The sequence below is a fragment of the Leuciscus leuciscus genome, assembly GCF_965113295.1.
Source record: "Leuciscus leuciscus genome assembly, chromosome: 10".
Taxonomy (NCBI): domain Eukaryota; kingdom Metazoa; phylum Chordata; class Actinopteri; order Cypriniformes; family Leuciscidae; genus Leuciscus; species Leuciscus leuciscus.
The window spans coordinates 31,618,957-31,641,245 of NC_138734.1; the positions used below are offsets into that span (position 1 = coordinate 31,618,957).

Sequence of the window (22,289 nt, forward strand, 5' to 3'; positions counted from 1 at the left end):
TATAATTTGGAGAAAAGAAATGGAGAGTATACATCTATTAGAAAGCTTAATATTAATGGCCATGAAACACAGGACCCTATTATTATTTCAAAATATGTTTCACATTTTTATGGTAAATTATATTCCAGCAATGCATGTTCTGTAAACTAAATAGATGATTTTTCAAAGCCCGCTTACTTGGACATCAGTGTGTGTTTTTCCCCTCAAATTATAAATGGTTCGCTATAGTACTTGTGTATTTAAATGCCTGAAAAAGAAAAAAAAAGACATTATTTGGTTGAAAACTGTCTGAACGTGTGATAAATGACAACTGACACACAGTGCAGTGCAGAGAGCTCTCTGGCTCAGTGCCAAACGTGCGAAAGCAGCGCTGATCAGCGCTGTGATCATGCGTCAGTGAGATACAGTGCTATACTACAGTGATTATTACAACTCTGATCTGTGGTTTTAGAAGGTAGGTCAAGTCTTTCCAAGTCACTCACACAGGGCTCAAGTCCGAGTCAAGTCGCGAGTCATTGTTGTCAAAGTCTAAGTCGAGTCGCAAGTCATCTTTGATTATGGCAAGTCGAGTCGCAAGTCATCAAATTTGGGACTCGAGTCCAAGTCAAGTCCAAGTCAAGCGAATCGAGTCCACAACCCTGCAATTTAACATGACTTTATTTTTTAAAACTCTTAAATTCTTCGGTTTTGGGGACAAATTTCAAAAAGTAATCAGAACCCTATATAATAAGATTCCCAGCTCTGTACAATTGGCATATGGAACTTCTCATAGATTCGAAATTAAAAGGGGTATTCGACATATGAATACCTGCCCTATTAGTCCATTACTTTTTTTGTTGGTTACACAAATTATGGCCATTCATATTAAGAAAGACATTTTTCGCGGTTTTACAATAGGAGATACAGAAATTAAATGCACACAATTAGCTGATGACACTACTCTTTTCTTAAGAGACTGAAGTTGAAAAAGCAATTAATTCCCGTGCAAAAAGTTATCAAATATTTGGGTATTAAGATTTCAAAAAATAAGGAAGTCAGGAATGAGTTAAACTTCACTCCCATCATTCAATCATTTGTAAAAGAAACTGAATTCTTGGCTGATGAGAGATCTCTCTTTCACTGGTCGTGTGTTATTGGTTAAAGCTGAGGGTTTATCCAGGTTGGTTTATGCTCCTCAAGTGTTAGATGTCCCCCCCTCATTAATTAAAATGATAGACACCAAACTCTTTACATTTATTTGGAAGAACAAATCACATTATATTAAAAAAGAAAATATTTGTAGGTCAAAAATTGAAGGAGGATTGAATGCTTTGGATTTTAAGACCTCTAACACGATATTTAAAATAAAATGGCTCCAAAATTATTAAAAAATAAAATAAACAAAGTATATGGTATACAGTACCTAATTTTATATTTCAAAAAGTAGGTGGTATAGAATTTATACTGAAATGTGATTATGATGTTAACAAAATACCCATTAAACTTGCAAGTTTCCACAAACAATCATTACCCTCATGGACCCAATGGAGGGACCCAATGGTCTCCAATGTCCCAAGACCCAAATGTTTTGGAAAGAACTCAGTAATTACTTGCAAAGAAAAGTTATGACTCTTGTTAACTTTGAAGAAATTGATGTTATGTTAAAATGTTTTTCATTTGAGGGTGATACAAATATTTTGTTTATTTTAGATTGAATTGTTATAATTGCCCGTTACTATATTCATAAAGTCAAATGGAATGGAAAACTACCACATTTTGAACATTTTAAAATTGAACAATGTTAAAATATATTTAGAAACAATATCCAAAAGTAAAAACCTAAAAGCTAGGAAAACTACACAGCTGTTTGACAGGTACAGGTGTTTTTTTCTTTTTTCTTTTGGCTATTTTTTTTTTTCTTTTTTCTTTTCTTTACTCCTGACATGTATGGTTATATGTACTCTTGTATGTAAATTATGTTTTGTTCTTGTTAAAATGCAATCAAATAATAAAAATAAAATAAAATCAGGGGCATGTTCAAGTTCAAAACGGTGCGCAACGTTTTGCTACGGTTTACGGGTTGAACGTCATGTTTCCTGGAAACGGCGTGCACCGGTGTGCAACGGGGTTTGAGATACGTTTTCTCTTGTTTGGTGGGTGTGTCAGAACTGCAGTCCAATCAGCAGCAACATGTATATAAAGCACACGGTATTAAAGTGAACTCGCACAATGGGTTCAAGGAAAGTAATTTACAAATGTGTTCGATGCAGCTCGGTATACGCAACAACTGAGGATATTAGAAGACATGTTTGTTGAAAGTTTTATTGTAAAAAATATAGGATATCAACAAAATGATGTAGTTGTTTATATTTTTAGCTTCATTGCAAGTGTATTGGTATAAAATGCGAAAGAAAATACAGGGTATTAAAACAGTATGAACTACAAATAAAGTATCTGTGAGGCTAAATAGATGTGTTTTAGTCTGAATTAGGTAAGATGTGTGCTTCCATTTCAGTTTCAGCAATCCTTTCACTCGATTGGGATGTTCTCTTTTGTTCTGGGCGGCAAGTGCAGTAACTGTAACATCGGGCATATTTTGTAGTATTAAACACATATTTATACCGACTTCATCAGGCTCTGAAAATTCTTCACAAAGAACACAAAGAATGGCCTTCTCAGCTGCCATAGTTGCAACTCTTGCGTCATCAGAACAGTGTGTTCAACGCATCACCGTTTCTGTTTTTTTTTTTTTTTTTTTTTTTTTTTTTTGGTTGATAAATGTAATTTTTTTAAAGTTTTTTTTTATTTATTTATTTATTTATTTTAGCACAACAAATACAAACAAATCAGGTACAATGAAAAATCTTACTACGAACCTACAGTGAATGTCTTAGAAGATACATACATAAAAGAACAGAAGAACATGGGGCAAGATATTTACATTACACATTCAAAAGAAAATAAAACAAAAGGGCAATTATTCAATAAGAATGTTTATAAAAGAAGCCAGTTTCACTGCATTCTTGTTATTAATCAATAATAAAGACTTATAAAAAAGTTTCAACTCATTCCTCCAATAAGTAATGTTAGGATTTATCTTAAAAAAACGACATTTATGTATGAAATGTTTACTTAACAGAATTACATTGTTAATGCCAAAATCATTATGATCATTGCGAAAAATACCAAATTTTATATCATTAATTGTTAGATTCACTATCTGAATTCCTTTGGATACAAGCAATTGTATAAGGTCCAGCCAAAACCTTTGTACAACTTCGCACAAACAAAAAAGATGATCCAAATCTTCGGGTTCATTATCACAAAAACTACAGTTTCCTACATCCATTTTAAACCTCTGTTTTAAGAAATCATTAGTTGGATAAATTTTATTCATAATTTTAAACTGCATTTCTTTCATCTTTGGCGGGACAGGAAATGTTAAATATTTACATCTAATCTTTCTTATTGTCTCTAATCTACATCTAATCTTTCTTATTGTCTTAAATCTTTGAGAATATAATCTCTTTTGAGAGAGCTTGTTTGGCAGTTAAGTAAACAGTTTCTTATGAACTTGTTGTTACATTTGTAATTCTGAAAATTAATACCATTAATACAAAGTTGTCTTAGGGTAGGAATGATTTTTGAGTATATTATATCCTGCTTAATCATAGCTACAAGTGATAATGGGAGAGCTTTCACAATCTGTTTAAACTTCTTTTGGGTACATCTAATTTGAAATTTGTCACAGAATTCCACATGTTGTAAAACATTTCCTTCCACATCCATGAAGTGGGCAATAGCCCAACCACCTTTAGAGAACCATTCTGGAATAAAAAGAGATTTTCTATTTACTAAAATATACCTATTATTCCAAATAGGTGTATTGTGTGGTGTGAAATTATGCTTGAATATTAATTTCCAATACAGAAGGACCTGTTGGTGAAAATCTGACAGTTTTATAGGAAGTTTCTTAAAATCAAAATCACATTTTAGAAGAAAACTAATGCCGCCTACTTTTTCAAAAATCCGATTGGGAATATAAGACCACAATGAATTTTGATTTTGAATATAGTTTTTTAACCATCTAATTTTCAACATACCATTCATACAATCAAAATCTATTGCATTACCACCTCCATCCTCATAAGTTCTAATTAAATCCTGCTTGGCTATATAATGACATTTATTCCGCCATATAAAATTGAAATTTAGTTTGTTGATAGTTTTAACTATTTGGGGTGCTATTGGAAGGGAGTAAGCTGGATATATTAATCTAGATAAACTGTCCATTTTAGTTAACCATATTCTGCCAAAAATGGAGAGATCTCTTTGTAGCCATCTATTTAGATATGTTTTACAATTATCAACATTGTCTTTTATGTTTCGTTTTTCAGAAATTGTTTTGTCTTTAGTCACCACAATACCCAAGTATTTGACTTCTTTTTTTACCTTTATGTTATATAATGATTGCATGGATTGGTCTTTTAATGGCAATAATTCACATTTATTTAAATTTAACTGAAGTCCGGAGGCTTTTGCGAAAATATTGATAGCTTGTAATGCTATGGGAATTTGGAGCTCATTTTTAAGAAACAAAGTTGTATCGTCAGCCAACTGACTTATAATTATTTGTTTGCCCATCAACTTCAGACCTTCAATCACGCTGTTCTTAATTAAAATAGACAGAATTTCTGCAACCATTATAAACAACAAGGGAGAGCTTCCACATCCTTGCCTTATTCCTCTACCAATATTAAATATTTTACAAGTCCCGTGTCCCAAAGACACACAGCTATGTATATCAGAATAAAGCATATGTATAGTATCTATGAATTTGTCGCCAAAACCAAAATAATGAAGTGTTTCTAAAATAAATTCATGCTCAACAGAGTCAAAGGCCTTATAAAAATCAAGGAAGAGTATAAAACCATCATCATCAATTAAATCACTATAGTCTAATAAATCCATAACAAGTCTTATATTATTATGAATGACTCTTCCTTTTATAAAGCCTGACTGTGTCTCACTTATTATGTCTGCTATCCCTTTTTTAAGTCTAGATGCAATGGATCCTGAAAATATTTTATAGTCTGTATTTAATAATGTAATCGGTCTTAAATTGTCTAATTGCCGTTTGTCTTTCCCCGGCTATCACCGTTTCTGTTTAAAAAACGTTGTGCAACGTTTTGTCGGGGCTGAACGCAGCCCAGTTGTCACCCAAAAGTTCAGGGGTCAGCGGCCATTTTGACGTCAAAATAGCTATATTATTTATATGTAATTTGTAAGTTTACCCAGAGACAATTTATATAAGAGACATGCCACTTCCTCAATCCTCAATACAACTATATAAGGAAAACCATAGACAGGCGCACTTCATGCGGACTTTCGGTCTCGTGGACTTGAATTGCGCGTGCTCGCTGAGTCTACGAGTCCGTAGGCCGTCCCATTCAGCATTTTACCGCTCTGAAGTGTGCTCAGCAGCGCCCCCTTTGTACCCTTGAAGCGGTCTTCCGCGAAGCCCGCATAGATGCAGGCTCCACGCACTTTAACTACCCAGGAATCCTTGCGAAAGGCCAATCAGACAACAGATGGGAGGAGATTTCACTCACGGATAATTGTTGACATGGCTGTGAAGAAAATATTACTGTTTTTATGACCTAAATGTACATTTTACCAGTTGTTACCTACAGTTTATACAAACATTATGGTCATCGACCAGTGGTTGATGTCTCAAACATAATAATAGCGTGTTTAATAATACGATCGCATTATGATTCATTAAATAAATAGAACCGAATGGCAGGGCTTTACTGAGTCATATGTAAACATAGTATGAATATTGAAACCTGTAAATTGAAAAAAATATGTTTAAATTATGTTTTAAAATTGTAATCTTAGTTCAAATGGAACATTATGTATTATTATGTACAACTGTATACATCATTTAAATAAGCATGATTTATCTATTGTCTAATGCCCAGGTGATATGCATAATATCAAAATATAGAACTGTAAAATTAGGCTGTGTAGTGGACATGCAGATCGGAGCGCAAAAATGTGATTTCTCCTGTCAAACAACAACCAGACCGTTATTTCCGGCATGCCGATCGAGCTGTCCCAAAAATACCTCTCAATGCGCCCTCGTGGACTCGCGCCAAGGGCCCTATAGGTCTGCACTACATGACGTCACCAAAGTGTGGACTCTGAGGAAGTCCACAAGTCCGGAGTGTGCCATTTGGGACAGGGCCTAAGAAGATTACAGCGCAGTCTTGCCCTCCGCAAAATGGCGGACGCGATGACGTATCGCAGCAACGTTCCAAAGCGGCCAATAGGGCGTCTATGTATTTATTATGTCTATGTGTCCGATCTGATTGGTTAATAATAATCCTATTTCAGTATCTTGCCGCACTATTGGCTCGACTTATATAGTAGGCAACCGCGTTTGCCTGCATATTTACGGGTCGTGCAATATAATTTCGGGGGGAAATGTGCAATAAATGGGAGTGGCAACACTTTTCATATCGTTGAGAATAAAACAACCGTCCCAACTTTACAAATCCAGGTTCTCCCTCCATGGGGATCATCCATTTCGAAAAGTAAAGCAGATACGGACCCTCGGCCCACGCGAGATGCAATGCGATTGGTTGCTGGACCAGCCAATGGAATTAATCTGTGTAAATCCTATTATTTTAATAATAAAAAATCCTATTATTTTAATAGGATTTAAAATTGCCTAGTCATTAGATTTGTGAATTCTCTTTCTGAAAAACTAAATTATATCATTAATCTTTTAATTATAATAAGTTTTATATTCATTAGACAAAAATAACTCAAAAGAAACCCTCCTATATTACCTTTTATAACACTGATCTCACAATATACTTAGAATATCTTTTAAACATGAGATCACAAAACAAAAAGCTTATAAAAACAATACAAATTTTAAAGCTTTTCAAATACATATATAACTGCCCTGATATTATAAACTTTCATTTCTGTATTTATTATTTATTTTATTATTATTATGTACATTTATACTTTAGTTGTTGTTGTTATTAATACATTTTGAATTGTATTTACAGTGCCTTGTATTCATTTAGTTTTTTGTTACATTGTACTTGAAATGTTTGTAATTTAACTAAATAAATAAAAAGCACAATATGTTATGTATACCGTACGTAATAAGATACATTTCTAAAATCAATACTTTCAATATTCAATACTTTCAAAACATTTTTTTAAGCAAATCTGGAGGCTAATGAAATGAAACAGATGAGAATCATTTTCCCATCTAAATACAGTTGATTTTATTGTAATGTGATGAATCAGAAAAATAAAAAAATATAACATTCGCTTAGGCTGTTTTTTAAATGGACCAAAATAAAGTGAAACCAAAGTAACAATTTGAAGTGACCAGACCACTGACATTGATAATGAATATTATAAACAAATATATAAGATGGCACCACAAGACGACTTTCACTTGCAGAGCAAATTTAGCACGTTTATAGTTAACTGGGTAGCAATTGTGAACAATTTTAATAGAGAATTCAAAAATAATTTGGATTTCTTCACCACTACGGTTAGATGGCGTATTAGTGATACTGAAAGCTGATTGGCCTTGATATATATGCGGAAAAGGGCCAATTTAATTATTAATTTATATGATGTCCGATTTATATGATGTTTTTGCGCGCATTTTCCACGGGTTTTAATAATAAAACTGGTCTGAAAGAATGAATATCATATTAAACAAAACGTCAACATTAAGGTTGCAATTATTTAATAAATCAGAGTCGATGTGCGCGTGCATGCGTGATTCGAATTTTAGTTGCTAATAGCGACGCATTTTATGAATCTGAACAATCTGCATATATCTAGCTACTCCGCGATCGACCGCTGTCTGTTGGTTGAGAGACGAGGCGAATTGACAGACTGACTTTTGCTGAGCGAAACTTGAGACTTTTAACCTGTTTTTTGGATTTCTGAGAGGAGACTTAACGTTATATTCTTGAAGGACATCGGAGGATATATCCTTTTTGAAAGCATCATTTAATTTTCTGATAATACTTTTGTTTGATATTTTTTTTTCAGAGGAGTAACTTAACGTTAACGTTATTTCTGAGTAGATTTCTATTGTATTGTGTTGTGTTGTCTTGTTTGTTTTTTTTACCGATTTTATTGCAGTTTGGAGGAGGTTGGCGATGGCTCGTCGTAACCACATGATGGGTGAAAGAGGAAGTGAGTGCTTTAATTTTTCATTTATTTGTTATGGTGTGTTGTACAATGACTGACAGATCCCATTTGCTCCCATTTATTTGATTCATTGCATGTGAAATAAACTTGAATTGAATTTGAGTAACTTAACTGAAGTAAAAATCTGTAATTGACCACAGACATTGATTATTGATTATTATGATTAAACTAACGTTATGTGATATGTGAAATATTCCATCCTTAGAGCACTCCAGATCCAGGAGAGCTGCTTTCGGTCAGACGGCTGGTCAGGAGGTTTGGAGGCCCGATTCTGATGACCGTGATCAGGATCCGCTGCCCAGAGATGGACAAAGTAAGTTACACAATTTCCTTACTTGAGTGAAAGTAAGTTACAGATACTTCTGGTCAAATATTACTCAGTTACAAGTAAAAGTGGAAAAGACTGATTTTTACTTGAGTAAAAGTACAGAAGTAGGCCTACTTGTTTTTAAAAGTACTTAAGTATCAAAAGTAAAAAGTAAATGTCAATGCATTGTTTTATTATTGTTTGTAATACGTATAGTACATTATGCCTCTGAATCTATGCCTGCCTACCTACCCACCCTCATATCAATATGAAATTTATTTCTAGAACACAGTTCCTGTAGTGGGATTGAATGTGAGATTGAATAAGTGCTCTCAATAACGTCCTCAATAGTTTCGGCTGTTCCCTCAAATAGTGCCCTATTTAAAAAAATGTGGCTTTTAGGATGAATATGTCAGCCACTGTTATAAGCTAGTGTGCTCCAAAACAATGACAAAATGAGCATTTAGAAGACCAAACCCAACATTGAAAATGAAAGTCAGATTGATGTCAGAATCCAACTACTTTCTACTCAAGGACCTTGACAGAAATGTAACGTTAGTGGAGTAAAAAGAATGATATTTGTCTTTCAAATGTAGTGAAGTTAAAGTAAAATGTTTCCAGAAAAAATAATACTCAAGTAAAGTACAGATACTCAAAAAGTGTACTTAAGTACAGTACTCAAATAACTGTACTTTGTTACTGTCCACATCTGCCGCTGCCAGACCCGATCCAGATCCAGAGCCAGGATCGTCCTGGATATTTACCTTCTCTGTCTTCTAAGTTTTCTGTTTCTGTGTCCACAGGTCAGGCTCACGGGGCGACGGCGAAGCAGAACCCAGATGTTGGACGTCCGTCCACTTCATCTAAACACTCTCGCAGAGGTCAGAATAGGCTTTTAATAAAGATGTAATGGCTTAGTTTCTATTTCTATTTTCAATGGCTGATTTGTCAACTAAACCAACTAAAGTACGGTAACACTTTATTTTGATGGTCCCTTTTGACCAATCTGTCGACTATAAGTAACTTTGCAACTACATGTCGACTAACTCTCATTAGAGTATATCAGTAGACTCTCTCCTTAATATCTGCAAACTCTTTATTGTAATGCTCCACCAACAGACACTCTACTGACAACAAGTAACTTTTCAACTACATGTCAACTTATTCTAACCCTACCAGTCTATTAATACTCTAATGAGAGTTAGTAGACATGTAGGTGCAATTTTACTTATAGGCAACTGAATGTCTGTTGGGAGGAGCATTTTACTATTAAGATTTGAATAGTAAAATGTAAGTTATGTCATTGGTTAATTTGATGTCAGAGATGGGTCTAATAGTTGTTTTCATTCGTTTTTTCTTCATTTCAGAAAAAGCTCCAGAACATAGGGAGAGACTTTGCCTCAGGATCTGGAAGGCTACGAAGGGTGTTTTCAGCTGCTGTTTCTGTGGTGCTGTGACTGTTGTGGAGCCTTTCATTCCTGAACCATCGTCACCTGCTGCAGATCACTCCGGTGTCAAGCCAAATAATGGTAAATCATTATTTCTCCAACATTATTTTAAACAGTATTATCTTGTTTTCCACTCAAAATAAGGCTTGTTTTTACAGAATATTAAAATTATTTCCCCCATTATAATATTATTTTCTCGACCAGCACTGACATTTTTAAAATAAAACAATGGATTATAAAATTATAAAATAGAATGTTCCTTTAACCAAGATAAAACATTTTTGAAACGTTGAAAAAACTGGACGTTTTGAACGTTCAGAGAACATTTAGAAATAATGTTTTCTTAATTGAATGGGAATGTTAGCAAAACGTTCTCAATAAGGCATGAGCTCGATGGCTGTCTGACACACACCCGAAACACACGCACAGAATGCCGCTTCACAGACAGCATACGATCCAGAAAAGAATTCAATTTCACCACTTATTTCTCTTGAATTGTCAAAAACATGCAAAATTGTCAAAATGGCTGTCGTGCCGAGTATTACAGAGTCAGTTATGTCATAAATAAGACATTGCTATGCATTTAATAAATGTCAGTGTTTAATAAAATATATCAATATTTAGATATGGCCCATATGATCTTTACCATTACAAGAACTGAGCCACATGTGCCAGAGTTGGCCAAATGAAGCCTGGAAATGTATGTTTTCTTTTTAATTAAAGATCAGATAAAATAAGAAAAATAACTTTAGCGTTGAATCGGAATCACCAGGCTCCACCCTCGTAATCGTGATAATAGTGAAATGAAATTACTATTACTATTGTGAAATAATATGTTGGGACATTTATGCAGGCATTAAGCAGAAGTCAGGTGGATAGCGTGAACAATTCCCATTACTTTAGATCTGTAACTTTACAGATAAGATTTGAATAGTAAAATGTAAGTTATGTCATTGCTTAATTTGACGTCAGAGATGGGTCTAATAGTTGTTTTCATTTGTTTTTTCTTCATTTCAGAAAAAGCTCCAGAACATAGCGAGAGACCTGGTCTTTGCCTCAGGATCTGGAAGGCTACGAAGGGTGTTTTCAGCTGCTGTTCCTGTGGTGCTGTGACTGTTGTGGAGCCTTTCATTCCGTCACCTGCTCCAGATCACTCTGGTGTCAAGCCAAATAATGGTAAATCATTATTTCTCCAACATTATTTTAAACAGTATTATCTTGTTTTCCACTCAAAATAAGGCTTGTTTCTACAGAATATTAAAATGATTTCCCCCATTATAATATTATTTTCTCGACCAGAAAAAGCTCCAGAACGTATGAAGAAACCTGGTCGTTTCCATAAGCTCAGGAAGGGTGTTTTCAGCAGGTCTTCCAGTGGTGCTGTGACTGTTGTGGAGCCGTTTATTCCTGAACCATCGTCACCTGCTTCAGATCACTCCGGCGTCAAGCCAAATAATGGTAAATCATTATTTCTCCATCATTATTTTAATTAACTGCAGATGTTTTGTTATTGGATCATTGGTGCCGCGAGATGTTTTATAGGGGGCGGTGAAAAAAGTCAGGCACCGAAAGTTGCGTTCTTATTCGGTCTCGATACTACCGTTTACGTCGGAACCGGTTCCCTATTGGAACCGGGTTTCGGTACCCAACCCTAATCATTGCTTAATTTGACGTCAGAGATGGGTCTAATAGTTGTTTTCATTTGTTTTTTCTTCATTTCAGAAAAAGCTCCAGAACCTGGTCGTTCTCTCAAGTTCTGGGAGGATACGATGGGTGTTTTCAGCAGCACTTCCAGTAATTCTGTGACTGTTGTGGAGCCTTTTATTCCTCCAGCAGATCCTGTTCCTGAAACATCATCACCACCTGCTGCAGATCACTCCGACGTCAAGCCAAATAGTGGTAAATCATTATTTCTCCATCATTATCATTAACCCTACCAGTCTACTAATACTCTACTAATACTTTAATGAGAGTTAGTAGACATGCAGGTGCAATGTTTCTTATAGACTTATAGAATGTCACCAAAATAAAGTGAAACCAAAGTAACAATTTGATGTGACCACTGACATTGATAATTAATATAATAAAAAAAAGTTATAAAAAAACCAAACAGTTTTTGATGTCTGAAATGTTCCATCCTCAGGAACTGTTTCCATAGATTCCTCTCCGGGCATCACGTCATCCTCAGCTTCCTGGTCCGACAGCCTCGAAGGGTTTCTGTGTCCTCCGCTGCCGGGTCAAGTTCCTGTCGAGCCAACAGAGACATCAACTGGCCGAACTGTTCAGGGTGCCGTGGAGGCTTCTCCAGTGAACAAGAGCTCAACAGGTGAGACTGAAATAAGGCTGGGCAGTGCAAAGTCTACAGAGAGAGATTTTGCTATTTCATGCATAACTGAGTCAAGTTTTTAACACGTCCGATCACATTTACTGTTGCTCGACCAGCACTGATATTTTTTAAATAAAACAATGGATCTAGCAAGCTAATAATTGTCTCATGTTTTTCTGTTTGTTTTTCAGAGTCCTTTGAGTCTCTCTATAACATGGAAAAGTTAATTGGATCCGGAGGATTTGGCAGAGTGTTCCTGGGAACACGCAAATTTGATGGCAAAAGGGTAAATCTTACTGAATTGTACAAACATTTTGCTCTTGCATGCATCAAAACACATTTAAAACAATTTACAAATGGTTTAATACTTAATACAAGGCCAGATGCTTGAATACTGTTACTGTTATTGAAACTGTTTTTTTTGTTTGTTTTTTGCAGGTTGCCATCAAGCAGTTACGCAAGATTGACAACAATCGTTATCTTAATATTGTAAGTTGGCCAAAACCTGAATGTGTATAGAGTTGTTTAAGTGCAGATTACTGTAGTTAATACACCCATAGGAAGCATTAGGTATAAATGTGATCAACAAATAAGCCTAGAGGCACCAAATAACTTTGAGCTGAAAAGGCTCTTTTGAACGCATCTAAAAAGATCAAAGAATAGTACATTTCAAAATGATGTTTTCTTCAGATTTTTACCCAGCTAACCTTCTGTCTGCTTCTTCTCTCTAGCCTGGGAATCCCGAACCTCTCGTTACAGAAGTGGCACTGCTGTTGCTGATAAAGCGAGAACCCATAAGCCCCTTTGTCATACAACTGCACGAGTGGTTTGAACATCCTAGATCATTCACTCTGGTTATGGAGTATCCGGAGCCCTGCCAGACCTTGCTGGACTCAATGAATCGTCAACCTTTGAGTGACTGTCTCTTACGGGTCATCATGAGACAGGCTGTGCGGGCAGTGCAACACTGCATCCGTTGTGGGGTTTTCCATAGTGACATTCATACGAAAAATTTCCTGTGGAAGAAAGACACGCTACATCTCAAGCTGATAGACTTTGGCTGCGGTCAGCTAGTTAGTAGTGAAGGCTGCGAGAGCAACACATACGAGGGTGAGCATTTTGGGAGTGTGGAAACCTGAAGGTAGTGACTTACTAATTATTTGATGATGCTTGAAAAAAAAAAGCTCAACAATGTGCAAATGTCTTTCTTACAGGAATGAATGGATACCGCCCACCTGAAGTCTTTACAGAACCTCGATTCCACGCCGTCCCAGCAAATGTCTGGTCTCTAGGAGTGCTGCTGTACGAGTTGTCGAACGAATGTCTTCCTTTTGTTAGTGTAACGGAAGTCAAACGAGCCAAAGTTACATTTGTAAACCCCGACTTATCCAAACGTGAGTGAATAATGATGATAACATTGAAATCAGAATTTTCATATATAGCTCAACGTATAGCGAAAGCCATCGCTGTTTTCAAAAATGCCAGGTCACATGGTCATGACTAACCAGCTCTCTCCTTATTAAAATGTGTACAGACTGCAGGGATCTGATTAGACAGTGTCTAGCGAGGGATCCAACTAAACGCCCCAGCTTAGAGCAGATGTTACAACATCAATGGATTGATTGTGATCTAGATTGGAGAAGTTTAGGAGACTCATTCAGATGAGGCAGTATAACAGGTAAAGTAGGATTATTATCTTTTGTCTTAAATTCTGGATTATTTGTAGTGAGATTTTCAAATTTGTGTTCATTGTAATGTTCTTGTTATAGTCAAATCACCTATATAGCTATATCATTTATATAGCGCTTGATACTATACAGATTGTTTTAAAGCTGCATCCCTGAAGTAAACAGGAAAATAACAGAATCAGTAAACCAAACAGAATTAAATTCTGTTCTAGCTCTAAAAAAACATTCATGAGTTGACTTGTTCATATTCTCTTTGTTTTGGATAGGAAATAACATACTTGCTGAGAGCTCTGAGCTCGAGACTTGACCCGAAGCCTGAAGTCCAACACCAACCTGACAGAAACTCAGAGCCTTTTATTCCTCCAGCAGATCCTGTTCCTGAACCATCATCACCACCTGCTCCAGATCCGTCCGGCGTCAAGCCAAATAATGGTAAATCATTATTTCTCCATCATTATTTTAAACCACATAAGTTCACATCACCAGACTTCATCTTTGGAGTCATTTCATAGTGTCATTCTACGGTTTGCCCCCAAAAATGTGGCGTTCCCATTTCTTGGAATGTTGTGCAGGTCATTTAACTGCTGTTAAAATAACTTTACATCACTATAGGCTATTTTCCTGAATTGTGTCTGTGCACTTGCAGTGTCACGGTTCATAGATCCAATGTCTCTCTCTAGTCTCGTGCCTTGTTGTTTACGTGTGTGGGTGTGTCCGGATCGTTACGGTTGATCAGTATCCAGCTGCAATCACTCATCATCACCAGCTGCCACTCATCTCATCTCCTATAAATGCTCACCACTTTCTCATCTCCTTTCTCAGATCATTGTATGAAGTCTCTGTGTTGTCTGATCCTGTTCCCGTGCCTCGTGTCCCGTCTTGAGTTCCTGTGTTCCGGTTTCGCGTCTTGTTGGATTACGTTTCATGTCTGGATCAAGTCATCACTCATCAGAGCACGCTGCACTTCATCCATCACTCCGTGTCTGACCATCAAAGTCCCTGCGCCACCGCCTGCATCACCCGGATTAATTCATCATCATCAACACTATTGACTATTAATAAAGAGCTTTTACTTGCATATTGTGTCCTCGTTTCTGACGTAACATGCAGACTATACCTGGCTGCGTTTCATTACAATGAAAATGCTGGTCTTGCACAAGCAACATCATCAATATTGATGAACTTTCAGACACTGTTTCGTCCTATGTTACCTTTTGTGTGGATACTGTTATCCCAGTCAAAACCATTATCACTTTCCCCAACAATAAACCATGGGTTACCAAAGATCTAAAAACAGTGATTAATAAGAAAAAAAAGATCTTCTTTACTGGTGACTCATTGGAGAGAAAGTCTGTATCCAGAGAGGTTAGGGCTGAAATAGTAAAAGCCAAAAGTAAGTATAGGGAAAAAATAGAAAAACAATATGTAAATGGCGACCTTAGGTCAGCATGGCGTGGGATTAATCAGTGTGGTAATGAACCCAAGCAGCAGATCAGCCTTAACAGTGTTCAGGATGACTGTTTGCCTGATGCTTTTAATACTTTTTTTTTACTATTTGAAAAGTCTGATTTCATGCATGATGTCTCCAGGTTGAAAAACTCCTTGACACCATGTAGGCAAGGCAAGTTTATTTATATAGCACATTTCATACACAATGGCAATTCAAAGTGCTTTACATAGAAGAGATTAAAATAATAAAAAGAAATAAGAATAATTAAAACAGTTTAGAAAAATAAAATACAGTACTTTTAAAAATAAAAAAAGAATATTATTATAGATCTTTCCTTCAAAGGATTCCCTTAAGACTTAAATCTTTCCTTCTTTTAACCTTCAATCTTCTTACGACTTCCATCTATCAACTTTCCTTTAACTTTCTTTTCTCCCTCATTTACTCACACGTTCTTTTCACTTTCTTTAGCACTACGTTCACATTCTTTCTCAGACGAAAACTTTAATATCGTCATTTAAATACTGTTCTACTTTCAAACCCACATTGATACACGTCACTTTCACTTCCATAATTATTTCTCATTTTACAGAAAATAGGTGTGTAAAAATGGTCTAGTTTACTGTTAGATGACCCCATGTTTGGCTGAATCCCCTTTCTGGATTTAACTCTCTTGACACGTGTCTTACTAGTCCGTCAAACGTCTTCAACAGACCCGATTTTTTCACCCAAAATCGGCCAGGTTTTAGCAAATATGCTCTGTGATTATCTGTGATTATGGTTTTACTCAGAATCTTCTCATGAGCACTTTCTAGCGCTTGATTACTGTTAGATGACCCCATGTAGTGATATTAAAATATCTCAAGAACAAGTTGAGGTTCTATTTAAGAAAACAAAAAAGAGGAAAGCCTCAGGCCCGGACCTTATCTATGGTCACACATTACACCACTGTGCTGGACAACTCAGTGGTGTTTTTTCCCATCTTTTTCAAATGTGTGTTGATAACTGCAAGCTCCCAACTATTTGGAAATCTTCCATTGTTATTCCTATCCCCAAAATCAATAGAGCTAGGGAATTACAAGATTTCAGACCTGTGGCGCTTACTTCCCTTGTAGTAAAAAACCTTGAGAAAATCCTAAAAGAAGAGGTTCTCATCTTGGTCGAGGGCAAACTTGATTCTCTTCAATTTGCCTATCAGAGGAATAAAGGTGTGGATGATGCTAAGCTTTTTATCTTGGACACACTTTAGAAGCATTTGGAGAAACCCCAATCTCATGCCAGGCTTTTATTTGCTGACTTTTCATCAGCTTTTAACAAAATGCAGCCTCTCATTTTGATTGAGAGGCTTGCTTCTTATTTTAATCTGCCCGATCAGCTTTTAGCCTTGTTCTTAAATTTTCTGACTGATAGGACACAGAGGGTTTTAGTAAATGGGGTTACTTTAAAAACCCAAGTCTCCATCACAGGTTCCCCACAAGGCTGTGTACTTTCCCCGCTACTGTTCATTTTATACACGGATAGTTGTAGTAGGTCTCTTAAAGAGGATAGTTTTCTTGTTCAATTTTCTGATGATACTGCTCTGCTGTCACTCCTCCATGGCACAGAGTCAGATCACGGACGAGCACTTCCTGATTTCGTTAAGTGGTGTGATGACAGCCTTCTTGAAACTAAGGAACTCATTATCGATTTTAGAAAAAAAGGGACAAATACTTCAGTATGCAGGATCCATGGCGAGGATGTGGAGATGGTAAATTATTATAAATATCTGGGTACGGTTTTTGATTCAACTGAAGTTTGAAAGGAACTCTGAATCAGTGGTCAAACGGGCCCAGCAGAGAGTACATTTATTGCGCAGGATAAATTCCTTTGGGGTTTCTAAATCTATACTGTGCAATGTGTATTTGTCTTATATTGAGAGCCTTCTTACTTTTTCTTTCATTTGTTGGTTTGGTAATATTTCAGTGAAGGACCGAAACTGTTTAAATAATATTGTGAAAGTCTGTTCCAAAATGATTGGAATCCAAATGTGCGACTTAAATTCTCTTTGGGAGAAACGTGTTCTTCAAAAAGTAAAAAGTCTGATGAACCAACATCATATTCTGGGAGATGAATTTGTTCTTATGCCATCAGGTCGGCGTTACTTGCAGCCCCCTAGAAAGACAAACCGTTATGGAAGATCATTTATTCCTTCAGCAATTATGCTGTTAAATATTGAGCTAAAGAAATAATTATGGACTGATCTGTTCTTGGCACTATGCACTTTAGGAGCTTTTTTCTGCTTTTGATGTCTTTTTATTTATAAACTGTCTTTGGACCTGGACCCTATCATGTTACCCTTGTTATATACTACATGCTATGGCTGTGTGAATGGTTGTATGTTTAGATGGTGTACTGTAGAAACTGAATTGCCCTTTGGGGATTAATAAAGCTATCTGTATCTGTATCTGTATCAACAGGACATCCACTATTCAAAGTGAACTTTCCAAAGGCCAGGAAAGGACAATGCACGATCAAACAAGTGAAGACACCACCAACATTCAGTAAGTTACTTTAATTTTTTTTTTTTTATATATATAAAATGAAATATAAATTAACAGTGTTATTGCAAGTTTTCCTGAAAGTTAGGGTAAAATACTTTAATATCTACAAATACATTTTGTTTTATTGCACAGAGTACCTAGATGACCTACAGGACCTAATATTTGAGCATGTTTTTGTGGACCCTGCTCCATACATGGATGAGGTACTTAAGATACCCATACCATCAGACCTTTGTGCGGAGTATGAGCGGCCAGACAAGGAGGAGGTCATCTCCACCATGGTGTCCAGATTCAATCATCAGCTGGTAGGAAACCAACATATCCGCCCTGATCATCTGGAAACTCACGGCGAACCCTCATCACCACACAGGCTGGAATCACGACACGTACCCGACGGCCAAGGAAACCCCAGCACCAGCTCACAAAGGAGCGATATGCCGGAAACCTGTAACGACTAAAACACAGGCACATGTACAATGTACAGATAGTACTTTATTTTTCAGCAATGTTTTTTTGTTTTTTATAGCACAGCCTATGCTTCATTTTGTGCTTTCTTATAATTCTATGAAGACTCCTGAAGTTATTTCTTACTGTTTTAGATAAAATGTCAAATATTCACTAGTTTGTTTACAGTATGTATTGGTTTTGTAGAATCTGCTATGTTTATTTAATTACAAGAATATTTATACAAATTGTGAAATAATTTTCTTGCATTTGACTTTGTTTAAATTCCCGAAGAAATAGGATAACCTTTCACAGGTGATAAAGTGTTGTATTAACTCAATATTCCAGGTTTTTAAACTATGGAAACTTTTAGCTAATGCCTTTTTTGTTGTATTGATGTATTTTAGTTTTGCAAAATCATCTGCTGAAGTCTATTGCAGATATAGATATTCATACATGCGTCTAACTAAGGTTGCAGACGCACAGAGCACTTGCTCTCTAAAGTTCAGGGACAGGCTTTGACCGTTCCAATATGGCGGACGGCTTACGGCCCAAAGAAAGCAGCCGCTAATGAGTCCTCTATGTCTTTATGTCTATGCATGCAACTCCAGGAAACCATGCAGTGGGTCACCATGGCTACCATAGCTGCTAGCTGTTCTTTTGAGGTTTTAATAGCAGTTGACAAACAACGAATTTCGCAAAAACTATAAAACTCAGTCTTACGCAAACCTGAAAAATAAACATTTTAAAATGCTCTCTGTAATACTTGATTCTGGTTAATGAAACATTTGTACTTTTCCCCTTAAACATGACCCCAGTCAACCATTTCCTTCCTGCTAGTTTCCAGTTTGACGTGTCTCACATCACATCCTCTTTCTTTTCACACATAAAAACATTAACATTAGTTGCCAGTAGGCAGGCAAGAGGAATTCTGGGAGATGGCTGAGATCTTATTCTTTTTAACACTTCCAATAAGTGAATCGAAGCAAAAAGAAGAATCATCTATTTTCCCCTCTATATTTCCTCTTTGTGTGATTTCATGCCATCCCTCATCACTATTTAATGCTGATCTTTTGGTGATAATTCCACTTGTTATAAATTGTTAATTACAACACAAATGTATATGTTACAACAAAAATAAGAGTTAGACTAAAAGAGGCTTGTGGCCTGGCCATCATAGTATAAGAAAATAAAAGTTTGTTTATGATTAGCATGAAATTAAAACTATAAGAAGCATGATTACAGGTAGCATCTCATTATTATATTAAGTTCTTGGCAAATTCTTACCGCTGAGCTGTGATTTATAATATTGGTTCAATTTGAACTGGTAAATGCTACGGTGTATCTTCAATAGAAGGGTTAAAAAAGCCATTGGAACAAACACGTTTAACCAGATCTTGTTTTTCAAAATGCTCTGACACTCCTTCCTCCTTAACAGTGACAATTGGGAAACAACCAAGTCCAGACTGGGAATTCATTAAGCCACTGTCTTTGTTTCATATTGTGAAGAGTGTTTAATGTCATATGTCACCACATACAATCTTATCCTTTAAGAAAACAACAGGAGGAACAAGCCAACACCTCAGTGAACTGACCAAACTATGTTCTTTATTAGAAAGACTGAGCAGTCCTCCAAAAGCTCTACAACTTGTTAGGATGTTACATGCCAAATATACAGTCTTACATAAAAGTGCAATGTCACAATGGCTAAGCAGTATTTTTATTATTTGACCATTCTTACAACTTAATAAACAGAACAACGTTAGTAATAATTTATTTACTGTAATCCCTAGCAACTCGGTATACTGGATCTGAAATAAGAATGCCACGGCACAGAGGACGTTTGTATGAAGTTCCTCTAAAACAGTTTTTAAAGGCACTTTCACAAGTACATAGTACAGAGATGTACGTGGACACTGATAAAACAGCAATGAAATACATACAGAGATTTTGCTACTGTGTGTAGTTTTGCAGGGAGAACATTTCTCAAGGCTTAGCTGAGAGACATAAGATCTCAAATATCAACGTAATGTACACTCTTAAAAAATAAAATAAAATAAAAACACCACTTTGTAATCGTTTTTAATATCACTCAATATAAATTGGTAATCAAAAGGCTTTAGTATGTTCCTTTTACATGTTTAAAAACAGGCATTGCTTATATTGTCTTAAAGTTTCTCCCCTTGGTTCAGCGATGGACAATTTCATAACATCATCCAAACATATTTCATAGCATATTCTACCTAAATAGGAGTAAACTGTTGTATATTTATCAGTGAATACAGTACAAGTAACACTAAACTATTGCCAAACTGTCATAATAATGTGAATGTTGATGCACAGATAACATAAGATTGATATACTGTATACAAAATCCCAGATTTTTAATTTTGGAGTGCAAATACACTGGAGTGACTGATGCTATACATATTTATTTGTCTTTGGGTATGTCATGTGACTGACTTCATTTGGGTGTGGTGCTGTATGTGACATTATTACAAAGGGTTAATGGGCCACTAGCACACATAAGAAACAGCACTATCTCACGAAAGTACTGCCGTAACAGTCTCTGAGTCCATGGCTATTGGCATCATTCCCTTGTTTGGTGAAACAACAAGAATTATTGCCTTAAAAGTTTCTAGAAAAGCACTTGCATATGACAACTAAAAGGATTATCGTTCATGCTTATAGGGTAGAACCGAGCCGAGGGCTTTAGACAGCTAAGCAGACAAAGAAATGATTCTCGTAGCCTATCCGCATCAAACTCTAAGCAGCACTTGAAGAACTTTACTTTTTTGGCAGCTAGACTTTACTATTCACAGATTACATCTAATTAAGCAGAGAGATACTAAAAAAATAATGTTTATAGTGAGCAGTTGTTCCAAATTGGCCTGGGAGAAAGTAACGTACATAAAAGACCCACAAAATAAAAATAAAAAGGTTTAGTGGATGTACATTTATATACACAATATATATTTCTTTCATTCTAAATAAGAAACTGAGTGAAGTACTAAAAAAAAAAAAAAGTAAGCGGATGTGGTTTACGCAAACTCCCTGGGCATATATTCAAATATTACTATCAAAAATATAATATTCAAAGCAAAGCCTTGCTAATTCAACTTAGAATCATTCAACATCAACAGCCAATCAGGGCGGGCAAAAGATGTGACATCACATGCCCTTATATGGCAGTGCGTTTCCAACCTCAACATTCCACACATCATCACTTCAAAGAGTCGTGACCAGAAAACACTCTTGAGATGTAAAGACACATTTCCCACAATCCTTATGCTGTAAACAGAGAAACCAAAGACCCTGCTTAGTTTCTGTATAATTCACATTTAACAGTTTTTCTAGTGGATGTAAACAGCTGATATTTAAAAAGTCACCCTAAGAATATAGGAAGCTGTAGTGATTTGTTGCTTTCTTTAATATCATTGAATCTATTCACACAGAGTATTGCGGAAACAAATAAGGTGTCGGACAAGCATGCAAACAGTTTTTGGATACACATAAATAGCTTTCTGTTAGTCGCAGGTGTCTTTCGAATATATTTAAGAATGTCCGTTTGAATTCACTAAACAGGTCATGAGAGAAAATGTAACTCTGAAATAGTAAACACCTGTTTAAGTAACTCTTCTGAACCATGCTTAGTAACCGACGTTATTCTAGTTTATTAATAAACCCTAAAATAGTGTTGGAATTCTATACACACACTGTTTTAAACTAACACCTCATTAATGCTGACCATTTCTAGTATCTTTAGTTAGCCTACTTATATTTGCTTTAGTCCACTCTCTAAAGCGAATGAAATGTTGCGAAATGTTCAATGGCATTGAAATCCATCCACT

At 35.9% G+C, this 22,289-nt stretch overlaps 1 long non-coding RNA gene across 1 annotated transcript in view; it reads left to right on the forward strand.

Annotated features, from left to right (window-relative positions):
* LOC309508264 overlaps positions 1-22,289 on the forward strand; it is a 96,425-nt gene that overhangs the window by 50,425 nt on the left and 23,711 nt on the right. The window contains exon 4 of the long non-coding RNA XR_014209434.1: positions 16,084-16,281. This is a non-coding gene — a long non-coding RNA (uncharacterized lncRNA). The remainder of the gene's footprint in view (positions 1-16,083; positions 16,282-22,289) is intronic.